Raw genomic sequence first — 10673 nt, 5'->3', positions numbered from 1 at the left:
AGCTCAGGGGTAGTAGCGGAGTGCGCGGTCGAGATAGATACAAGGCGAGGTATTACAATCAGGGTCATTACACCGTCAATCAACTGGCGTACAGATTCCTGAGCCTACTGGGCTCTATCATATCTACATTTGAATGTGTGTGTGTGTGTGTGTGTGTGTGTGTGTGTGTGTGTGTGTGTGTGTGTGTGTGTGTGTGTGTGTGTGTGTGTGTTGGATAGTTTGAGGTGAGCCAAAAGAACTAACCAACACATATCTCAAAACCTGGAAACAGAATCTATCCCATTATAATACTGATTAAACTCTTTACACTGTGGCTCAAGGTAATATGAATATTTTTGTATATACTGCATTTATATCTCATATTTTATAATATATGATTGCTGTATAATACTGTAGTTTTACTTCAACTTGACTTTACTCGAACAAACCCACAAGAGCCGTGACGAGGGTTCTAACCTACGTCCGAGAGTATCCCAGACGCTGCCTTAATCGACTGAGCTAGCTTTACTCACTTTAATTTCTTTTTGCTTGTTTTGTTTATGGGGGGGGGGGGTTGTTCATCTCTTTATCCCTCAGTATATGGGAGGCGCCAAGCAGCCCCCCTCGTGGCGCAGTGGTAAAACATTCGCGAGCGCTTTGGCTTAGGGTTCAAATCCTGGCCGGGGAAGGGTTTACCGGGCACCAATCCTTAACTGTAGCCTCTGTTTACCCAACAGTAAAACCGGGAAACCTGGTGGTTAAACGACTTGGTGGGTCGTATTCCGAGAGGAAAAAATAAAATTTAGGACCTGCCTGAAACGCTTTGTGTGCTAGTGGCCATTCAAGCATGTAAGAACTCTCGTATATATATATACAAATAAAATAAAATAAATAATAAAGAGGATAAACATGTCCAGGATAAAGAGAGCAGTTCCCGTCAACGTATAATGGAGCTGCACACATAACTGCTGGCTGGGATACTTCGTAATGTAACCACGCTTCGGCCTAATGCCCAGTTATGTGCCATTACTTGTCGCTTAAATTATATCTGGATATGGCTAAATTTGACGGAGAATTTGGAGTTTTCCGGGTTTTTTATTGGAGTTTACACCCCCCCCCCACCCTACCCTCACCACAACCTGTCCTCAGGCTAGGCGCCCCCACAACCTGTCCTCAGGCTAGGCGCCCCCACAACCTGTCCTCAGGCTAGGTGCCCCCACAACCTGTCCTGAGGCTAGGCGCCCCCACAACCTGTCCTCAGGCTAGGCGCCCCCACAACCTGTCCTCAGGCTAGGCGCCCCCACAACCTGTCCTCAGGCTAGGCGCCCCCACAACCTGTCCTCAGGCTAGGCGCCCCCACAACCCGCGCCCTATATATATATATATATATATATATATATATATATATATATATATATATATATATATATATATATATATATATATATATATATATATATATATATGTCGTAACTAGTAGCCAGAACGCACTTCTATGCCTAATATGCAAGGCCCGATTTGCCTAATATGCCAAGTTTTCCTGAATTAATATATATTCTCTAATTTTTTTCTTATGAAATGATAAAGCTACCCATTTCATTACGTATGAGGTCAATTTTTTTTATTGGAGTTAAAATTAACGTAGATATATGACCGAACCTAACCAACCCTACCTAACCTAACCTAAGCTATCTTTATAGGTTAGGTTAGGTTAGGTAGCCGAAAAAATAAGGTTAGGTTAGGTTAGGTAGGTTAGGTAGTCGAAAAACAATTAATTCATGAAAACTTGGCTTATTAGGCAAATCGGGCTTTGCATAGTAGGCATAGAAGTGCATTCTGGCTACTAGGTACGACATATATATATATATATATATATATATATATATATATATATATATATATATATATATATATATATATATATACTCTGCCGTATGTTTGTTTTTATATAATCTTATGAGGTAACTCTTAATATTCGTGAATTAATTGTTTATTTGCCCTTCAGGTCTTCACTAATATATTGTCCACATCTCAGAGGTAAAACCAAGAGGAGAAAATGTTGAAATATATTAGGAACTAGGAGTAGCAGGATGGCTAGTGGTAGCAGGGGTTCATAGGGGGTTATTGCTTGGTGAGGGGAGGTAGGGGGTTTGTAGGGCGGGGGGATGTTTGGGGTAGGAGGAGGCAGTTTGTGGCGAGTGTGGGGGTGGGGGGTGGGGGAGGATGAGAGTAGCTGCGTTATGTCCGCAGGTGAGTGTGGGAGCATCCTGGTGCGTGGGACACAGGAAGACAGTGAGCTGTGATGTCCCAGAGTATCCCAGTATATCCCGGCCATCACTGACCGTCCCATATCTCCCTCGACCACAAACATGCAAGCTAAAAATACAAAAAGGGAAAACTACCTCTACTGCGCCTCTTGCTGTGTGAGTAGGGCAGACGAAGGCAAGGAAAGGTTGAACCACCACCGTATTCCGAGTGACATTTTAGCTCCATAGACAATTGACATCGTGTCGTGACGTTCTCCAGGCGCAGGAGGGGGATTTTTGACCAATGTTATGGTTATCGTACAAGCCGGCAGATATCGCCGATATCGAAAAAGAGACGAAGGACTCGCCAGCGTGTCCGCGGAGTCCGATGTGAGTCTCTCGAAGGGGGAAATCCCAGCCATGTGCCGGCAAGAGAGTGCTGGAGAACAAGGGAGAAACAGGAACGCGATGTGTCCACTCTCTCTATGCCACTTCCAACGCCCGCTCCCTCTCTCTCTCCGGCGGCGCGGGAGTTCCCGGTACAACTGGAGCGGCATAGTCGTAATCAGGTAGGAGGACTTCGTACTCTGGGCCGATACCTCACGCCGTTACTGTGTTGCGAAAGTACTTGACACTGCAAAAACCAGATCGTCTGGGTTTGTGAGGGATGTGTTTCCACATGGACGAGGGGTGTGGGGGGGAGGGAAGGGAAGGTGGGAGGGGGTGTTTCCAGTGCTTTTACCGACGGTAAGTCGACTGGAAATCTAGAGGAAGGAGTGGGGGGGGGGGAGGAGGTGTGGCTGTGGGTTGCCACTGTTTCGGGCCGAACCGCAAATGGCGACGCGAGGGAATGACGCCAAACGCGATTGGCGCCATGAACAGCTGACCCCGGGGATGTCGTTCACACACACACACACACACACACACACACACACACACACACACACACACACACACACACACACACACACACACACACAAACACACACACACACAAACACACACACACACACACACACACACACACACAAATGTCGTGCCGATCTTCAAGAAAGGAGATAGGGAGGAGGCACTTAACTACAGACCTGTATCACTGACAAGCATCCCCTGTAAAATACTGGAAAGAATAATTAGGCTACGACTGGTTGCACACCTGGAGAACATTAGGTTTGTGAACAAACATCAACATGGGTTCTGGACAGGGAAATCGTGCCTAACAAACCTTCTGGAATTCTATGATAAAATAACGAGGATAAGACAGGACAGAGATGGTTGGGCAGACTGCATATTTCTGGACTGCCAAAAAGCCTTTGATACAGTACCGCACATGAGACTGCTGTTCAAGCTCGAGAGGCAGGCGGGGGTGGGGGGAAAGGTCCTAGAATGGATAAGGAACTACCTAACAGGAAGGAGCCAAAGAGTTACGGTAAGGGGCGAGAAGTCGGACTGGCGAACAGTAACAAGTGGAGTACCACAAGGATCGGTGCTGGGACCAATTCTATTTCTTGTATATGTTAACGACATGTTTACAGGCGTAGAGTCCTACATGTCGATGTTTGCGGATGATGCAAAGTTGATGAGAAGAGTTGTGACAGATGAGGATTGCAGGATCCTCCAAGAGGACCTGAACAGATTGCAGAGATGGTCAGAGAAATGGCTACTAGAATTCAACACGAGCAAATGTAAAGTTATGGAAATGGGACTAGGAGATAGGAGACCAAAGGGACAGTACACAATGAAGGGGAACAGCCTACCTGTAACGACGCGTGAAAGAGACCTGGGGGTGGACGTAACACCTAATCTATCTCCTGAGGCACATATTAATAGGATAACGACAGCAGCGTACTCTACACTGGCAAAAGTTAGAACATCATTCAGAAACCTAAGTAAGGAGGCATTTAGGGTGCTTTACACTGCCTACGTAAGGCCAGTCTTAGAGTATGCCGCCTCATCATGGAGTCCCCATCTGAAGAAGCATATAATGAAACTGGAAAAGGTTCAGAGGTTTGCAACGAGACTCGTCCCAGAGCTACGAGGGATGGGGTATGAAGAGCGCCTGAGGGAACTGTGCCTTACGACACTAGAAAGAAGAAGGGAGAGGGGGGACATGATAGGAACGTATAAGATACTCAGAGGAATTGACAGAGTGGACATAGACGAAATGTTCACACGGAATAGTAACAGAACGAGAGGACATGGATGGAAGCTTGAAACTCAGATGAGTCACAGAGATGTTAGGAAGTTTTCTTTTAGCGTGAGAGTAGTGGGGAAATGGAATGCACTTCAGGAACAGGTTGTGGAAGCAAATACTATTCATAATTTTAAAACCAGGTATGATAGGGAAATGGGACAGGAGTCATTGCTGTAAACAACCGATGCTCGAAAGGCGGGATCCAAGAGTCAATGCTCGATCCTGCAAGCACATATAGGTGAGTACATATAGGTGAGTACACACACATACCTGTATGGAGAGGGGGGGGCCGGTGACGTCAAGAGAGTGTGCTATACTCCCTCAGACCTTCCTTACAGAGGGGGAACTATGGCCTCTGGAGCCCTCTGACGCAGCGACTCACGACGCTGCCTCACGTACTGGCTCGAACCATCCTGTTAGATCGGTCAACTACCCAAAGATTGTGACGGAAGAACGACGCTAATTGGGAAGATCCGTGAGGGGAAGGGGGAGGGGAGGACAGGTGTGTTTCCCTGGAATTGCAGCTGTGGAAGAAGGGGTGACTGCTCTTTCATATATATATATATATATATATATATATATATATATATATATATATATATATATATATATATATATATATATATATATATATATATATATATATATATATATGTCGTACCTAGTAGCCAGAACTCACTTCTCAGCCTACTATTCAAGGCCCGATTTGCCTAATAAGCCAAGTTTTCCTGAATTAATATATTTACTATAATTTTTTTCTTATGAAATGATAAAGCTACCCTTTTCACTATGTATGAGGTCAATTTTTTTTTATTGGAGTTAAAATTAACGTAGATATATGACCGAACCTAACCAACCCTACCTAACCTAACCTAACCTATATATATAGGTAAGGTTAGGTTAGGTAGCCAAAAAAAGCTAGGTTAGGTTAGGTAGACGAAAAAACATTAATTCATGAAAACTTGGCTTATTAGGCAAATCGGGCCTTGCATAGTAGGCTGAGAAGTGAGTTCTGGCTACTAGGTACGACATATATATATATATATATATATATATATATATATATATATATATATATATATATATATATATATATATATATATAAACAAAAGAACATAATTAATTACTCGACCAAATCACCAAAAACAAATATCAATTTAAAAAAACATAATAAATCAGTATCCATTAAAAAAACTATGAAACCCTAAATATAAAAAAAATATTCAAAAACCCCAAAACTTACATACAAAATACAAAAAAAAATATACAAAAATAAAACACGAAAAGACCAAATAAAACGCTTCGAGGAGACAAAAAAAAATAGTGGGTGAACAGTTGAGGACTGAGAATTGTTCAACTTCGGTTTCAATGTCTCGATACTGATAAGAAATATCTTATCAACTTCCAAGAAGTTGAAACCTCGTGCGATGAGACTCGGAAGTCCAGACAGACCACACACAACATCTGAGACGATCGTTGTTGTTGTTGTTTAAGATTCAGCTACTGGGAACTAAAAGTTCCAAGTAGCACGGCCTATGGCGAGCCCGTGATGGACTTACCTGGCACAGGAGCGGGGCTGAAACTGCTGAGACCGTCATATTTCTCCACAGTAACCAACAGGAGAGGACGCATCTCTCGTAAGGAACAGTAGTATTAGTAGTAGGTAGCCATCAGTCTCAGAAGACTATGAAATTGGTGCTCTGATTGTCGGTTTGGAGTGGCCTCTCCAGGGCGCTAAGCCAGGGTAAGTTGATACGGGGAAGAAGCTGTTACCCATGCAGCAGGTTCCCTCCTCTCCACGGTGTAAAACCAGGGTAGGTTGATACGGAGGTGGAGGGGGGGGGGGGAAGCTTTTAAGAAAAATGCGTCCCTAGTTCCTGTTAAAACCGCATTGCTGCTCTCCGAAGGATGAGCCGTATACACCTGTGTGATAAGAGAGATATCTTGAGATCTTGAGGTTATCTTGAGATGATTTCGGGGCTTTAGTGTCCCCGCGGCCCGGTCCTCAACCAGGCCTCCACCCCCAGGAAGCAGCCATGACAGCTGACTAACACCCAGGTACCTATTTTACTGCTAGGTAACAGGGTCATAGGGTGAAAGTAACTCTGCCCATTGTTTCTCCCCGGCGCCCGGGATCGAACCCGGGACCACAGGATCACAAGTCTAATGTGCTATCCGCTCTGCCGACCGGCTCCCTTTACACAAATACTGTGCCTAAAGTTGCGTGAGACATTCCCACGCACCGAATGTTCGAATATTCATACATATCCGAACATTGTTCTAAAGTCAAAGGGCACACGATCCGGTCTCTTTCGTTTTAAATACTTCCCAATAGTATGATTATTGGTAAACACGAACTGAAAGCTAATTTTGTGTATATTAATACATAAGAACAGTATGAAGCTAATTCTTAATATGACAACTAACATTACCATATTAAAGAGTTTGACGCAATAAATATCTTTTTAGGGACTTTTTAGGGATTTTAACGTTAGGTAAAATTTTTGTATTTATGAATTTCCTCATAATCCTGTCAAATATTTTGCTTGGAAAAGCGTTTGATTCAGAGAACTCGGGCAATTCATTTATTTCACCGTCAAATCATTTGTAATCAGAACAAAGATTGAAAGCTGATTTGATTCAGCATCATTATTTGATGCTGAGATTAATTTCTAGCTGTGTGCATATTCAGCTGTCTGGGAATCCAGTTGTATGTGTCTCCAGCTGTCTGTATCTCCAGCTGTGTCTCTATTTGTCTGTATATCCAGCTGTCTATGTCTACAACTGTCAATGTCTCCAGCTGTCTGTGTTTCTTGCTGTCTCATCAGCTGTCTGTGTCTGCTGCTGTATTTCCTGTATTTTACCAGCTGCTTCAATGCCTCTGACTGACTGACTGTCTCTGAGTCAGTCAGTCAGAGGCATTGAAGTCTCTGCCAATGGCTTCGAACAGCCAGTCAACAGCCAGTCTCTGAGTTGACTGGCTGTTCGAATCCCTAGTCTGTAGCTCTGACTATTGATTGGCTGTGTAACCTTAATCGGGGGTGTATAGTAGCCTCGGCAGGAGAGTGGCTGAATTCAAGTGTTGGTCATGCATCCCAGGCAGGTGATTGGCTACCTTCGTCTGGCTAATCCATATATCTGGGCGGTGATTGGCTGCTTTCACATGGTGGTTGTGTAACTGTGGGGCGGGATTTATGTGTCGTTAGTGGATGGATTTAAAATGCCAGTCAGGCCATTTTCTCGAGACGGTTTTGACAGAGTTGTTCTCTGTCTGTCTGTGTTTGTCTCTCTCTCTCTCTCTCTCTCTCTCTCTCTCTCTCTCTCTCTCTCTCTCTCTCTCTCTCTCTCTCTCTCTCTCTCTCTCTCTCTCTCTCTCTCTCTCTCTCTCTCTCTTAGATCTCAGGTTCAATTCCAGGATGGAACAGAAATGGTTGGGCACGTTCCGTTTCACCTAATGCCTCATTTTACCTAGCAGTAAAATAGGTATTCGAGAGTTGGGCACCTATTGTGGGGGATGTGTTTTGGGGGAAGGGTTAATAACTCCACCTTCTGGGGACCTCGATATAAACCTAAAGTATATATATATATATATATATATATATATATATATATATATATATATATATATATATATATATATATATATATATATATATATATATGAAGAGGATTCCTGTCCCTGAAAAATTAATATACATTGCTCGAATTTTGGCTAAAGCGGTTCAGGGACGACTCTCGGTAAACTCATCTGGGTCTACAGCTGTCAGGGACGACCCTCGGTAAACTCATCTGGGTCTACAGCATGTCTTCAAGACTACGACATGTCGTTTTAGCCTTTTGTTCACCAACAAGTCGTACCTCACTCTGGGTTTACCGACCCAGGTGAGGAGGAAGGGGGGTAGTCACAGCTTTAGTTTCCCGACCTTGGCACCTTCACGTTGTATACAACCACCTGGGGTTTACCGACGCGGTAAACTTAAGCTTTAAAGGTTTGCTGAATTACGCGGCTTTGAATTGTGTACTGTGTTGCATCGCATAGTGTATTTTACGACGGTGTGTGGCGCTGTTTTGCAATTCAATTTAAGCAATGCTTCAACCCGTCATTAGGGTTTTTGTTGGGGTTAAATAATTAGCACGGGTGTGGTGCTTGGAGGCGGGCACTCGCGTCACCACCAAGATGGTGTCCTTAATGATGTCACCACCCAGATGGTGTCCTTAATGATGTCACCACCCAGATGGTGTCCTTATAGTGATGTCACTATCAAGATGGTGTCCTTATGCAGGCGATGAGTCACAATAACGTGGCTGAAGTATGTTGACCAGACCACACACTAGAAATTGAAGGGACGACGACGTTTCGGTCCGTCCTGGACCATTCTCAAGTCGATTGTGATGAGGAGGTAGGGACAGGCATTAAATAGGCAAGAGAGAGCTGAGGAGGAAAGTCAGGTGTAGGGGATAGTAGTAATGAGAACTGCAGCAGGCCTATTGGCCCATACGAGGCAGCTCCTATTATAACCACCGAAGGAGATAGTAATAGGAAAAAGAAGAGGATAGCAAGGGAGCGTAGGAGAAGACAATGAACAGAAAAAGGGAGAAGAGAGAAAGAAAAGGAAAGAGAAAGAAAGAAATGGAAGGGGGAAAGCTTATGTTAAGTCACGTTTGTTAGAAAGATTAGCGCATTTGAGTATATACTGTGAAAGGGAAGAGTCCACAGCAACAAAGCCAGGACTCAAGTTCATGTTGGGTACATTGTTTATAAGAGCCGATTCTACAAGACGGCGTCTGTGTAGAGTAGAGGCAGGAAAGATTATTTTGGAGGAAGACCAATCAATGGGATGATTAGAATCCCTCACATGGCAGAAGAGAGCATTGTTAGTGTCTGCAGACTTAACACTTCTCTTGTGTTCTTTAAGTCTGTCATTCAGTGTACGGTCAGTTTCGCCAAAGTATTGGAGAGGACAAGACGAACAGGAAATAGAGTAGACACCAGCAGCATTAGAAGCAGGAGGAGCAGTGTGAACTAGATTGCTACGAAGTGTGTTAGTTTGTCGAAAGGCGAGTTTAATGTCAAGAGGACGAAAGGTATTGGTAAAAGTTTTGAGTTCAGATATGAAGGGAAGGCATAGTACAGTGCTACTAGTGTTGGAAGCAGGTTTAGGATGAAAGAAATTTCGTTTAGCTTTCGTTTAGCTTTATTGCCTGTCCCTACCTCCTCATCACAATCGACTTGAGAATGGTCCAGGACGGACCGAAACGTCGTCGTCCCTTCAATTTCTAGTGTGTGGTCTGGTCAACATGGTGTCCTTAATGATGTCACCACCCAGATGGTGTCCTTATAATGATGTCACCACCAAGATGGTGTCTATAGTGATGTCACCATCAAGATGGTGTCCTTAATGATGTCACCACCCAGATGGTGTCCTTATAATGATGTCACCACCAAGATGGTGTCCTTATAGTGATGTCACCACCAAGATGGTGTCCTTATAGTGATGTCACCACCAAGATGGTGTCCTTATAGTGATGTCACCACCAAGATGGTGTCCTTATAGTGATGTCACCGCCAAGATGGTGTCCTTATAGTGATGTCACCACCAAGATGGTGTCCTTTTAGTGATGTAACCACCTAGATAGTGTCCTTTTAGTGATGTCACTACCAAGATGGTGTCCTTATAGTGATGTCACCACCAAGATGATGTCCTTATAGTGATGTCACTATCAAGATAGTGTCCTTATAGTGATGTCACTATCAAGATAGTGTCCTTATAGTGATGTCACTATCAAGATAGTGTCCTTATAGTGATGTCACTATCAAGATAGTGTCCTTATAGTGATGTCACTATCAAGATAGTGTCCTGATTGCTGCAAATCTGGAGAACGTACAAAGATCTTTTTTTTCCTAACTGCCCGAATCCACTCTATAAAACATCTCAATTATTTGCGACCCGGCTACAAAATTTTAAATTTGTATCCTCGAGAGTTGAGGCAAGAGAGAGAGGTATACTAATTAATATTTTGGAAATATTAGAGACTGTTTTTCATAAGCCGTGCACGGACATAACACTACGTGAGACCAGGAGGCATGGCAGGAAGTGCAAAAATAGCCCCGTTGGAAAGGCTGACACGTTAGGGGGCATAAATGATCGTCTTTTCACTGCCAGCAGCTGCGTCTAACAGCCTGGTTGACCAGACCACACCATCAGCTGGAGGCCTGGTCATAGACCGGGCCGTGTTTACGTTGGTCCCCGGAAGC

This window comes from Procambarus clarkii, chromosome 44 (genome assembly GCF_040958095.1).
Source record: "Procambarus clarkii isolate CNS0578487 chromosome 44, FALCON_Pclarkii_2.0, whole genome shotgun sequence".
In the NCBI taxonomy this organism is placed as follows: Eukaryota; Metazoa; Arthropoda; class Malacostraca; order Decapoda; family Cambaridae; genus Procambarus; species Procambarus clarkii.
This window is presented reverse-complemented; position numbering follows the sequence as displayed.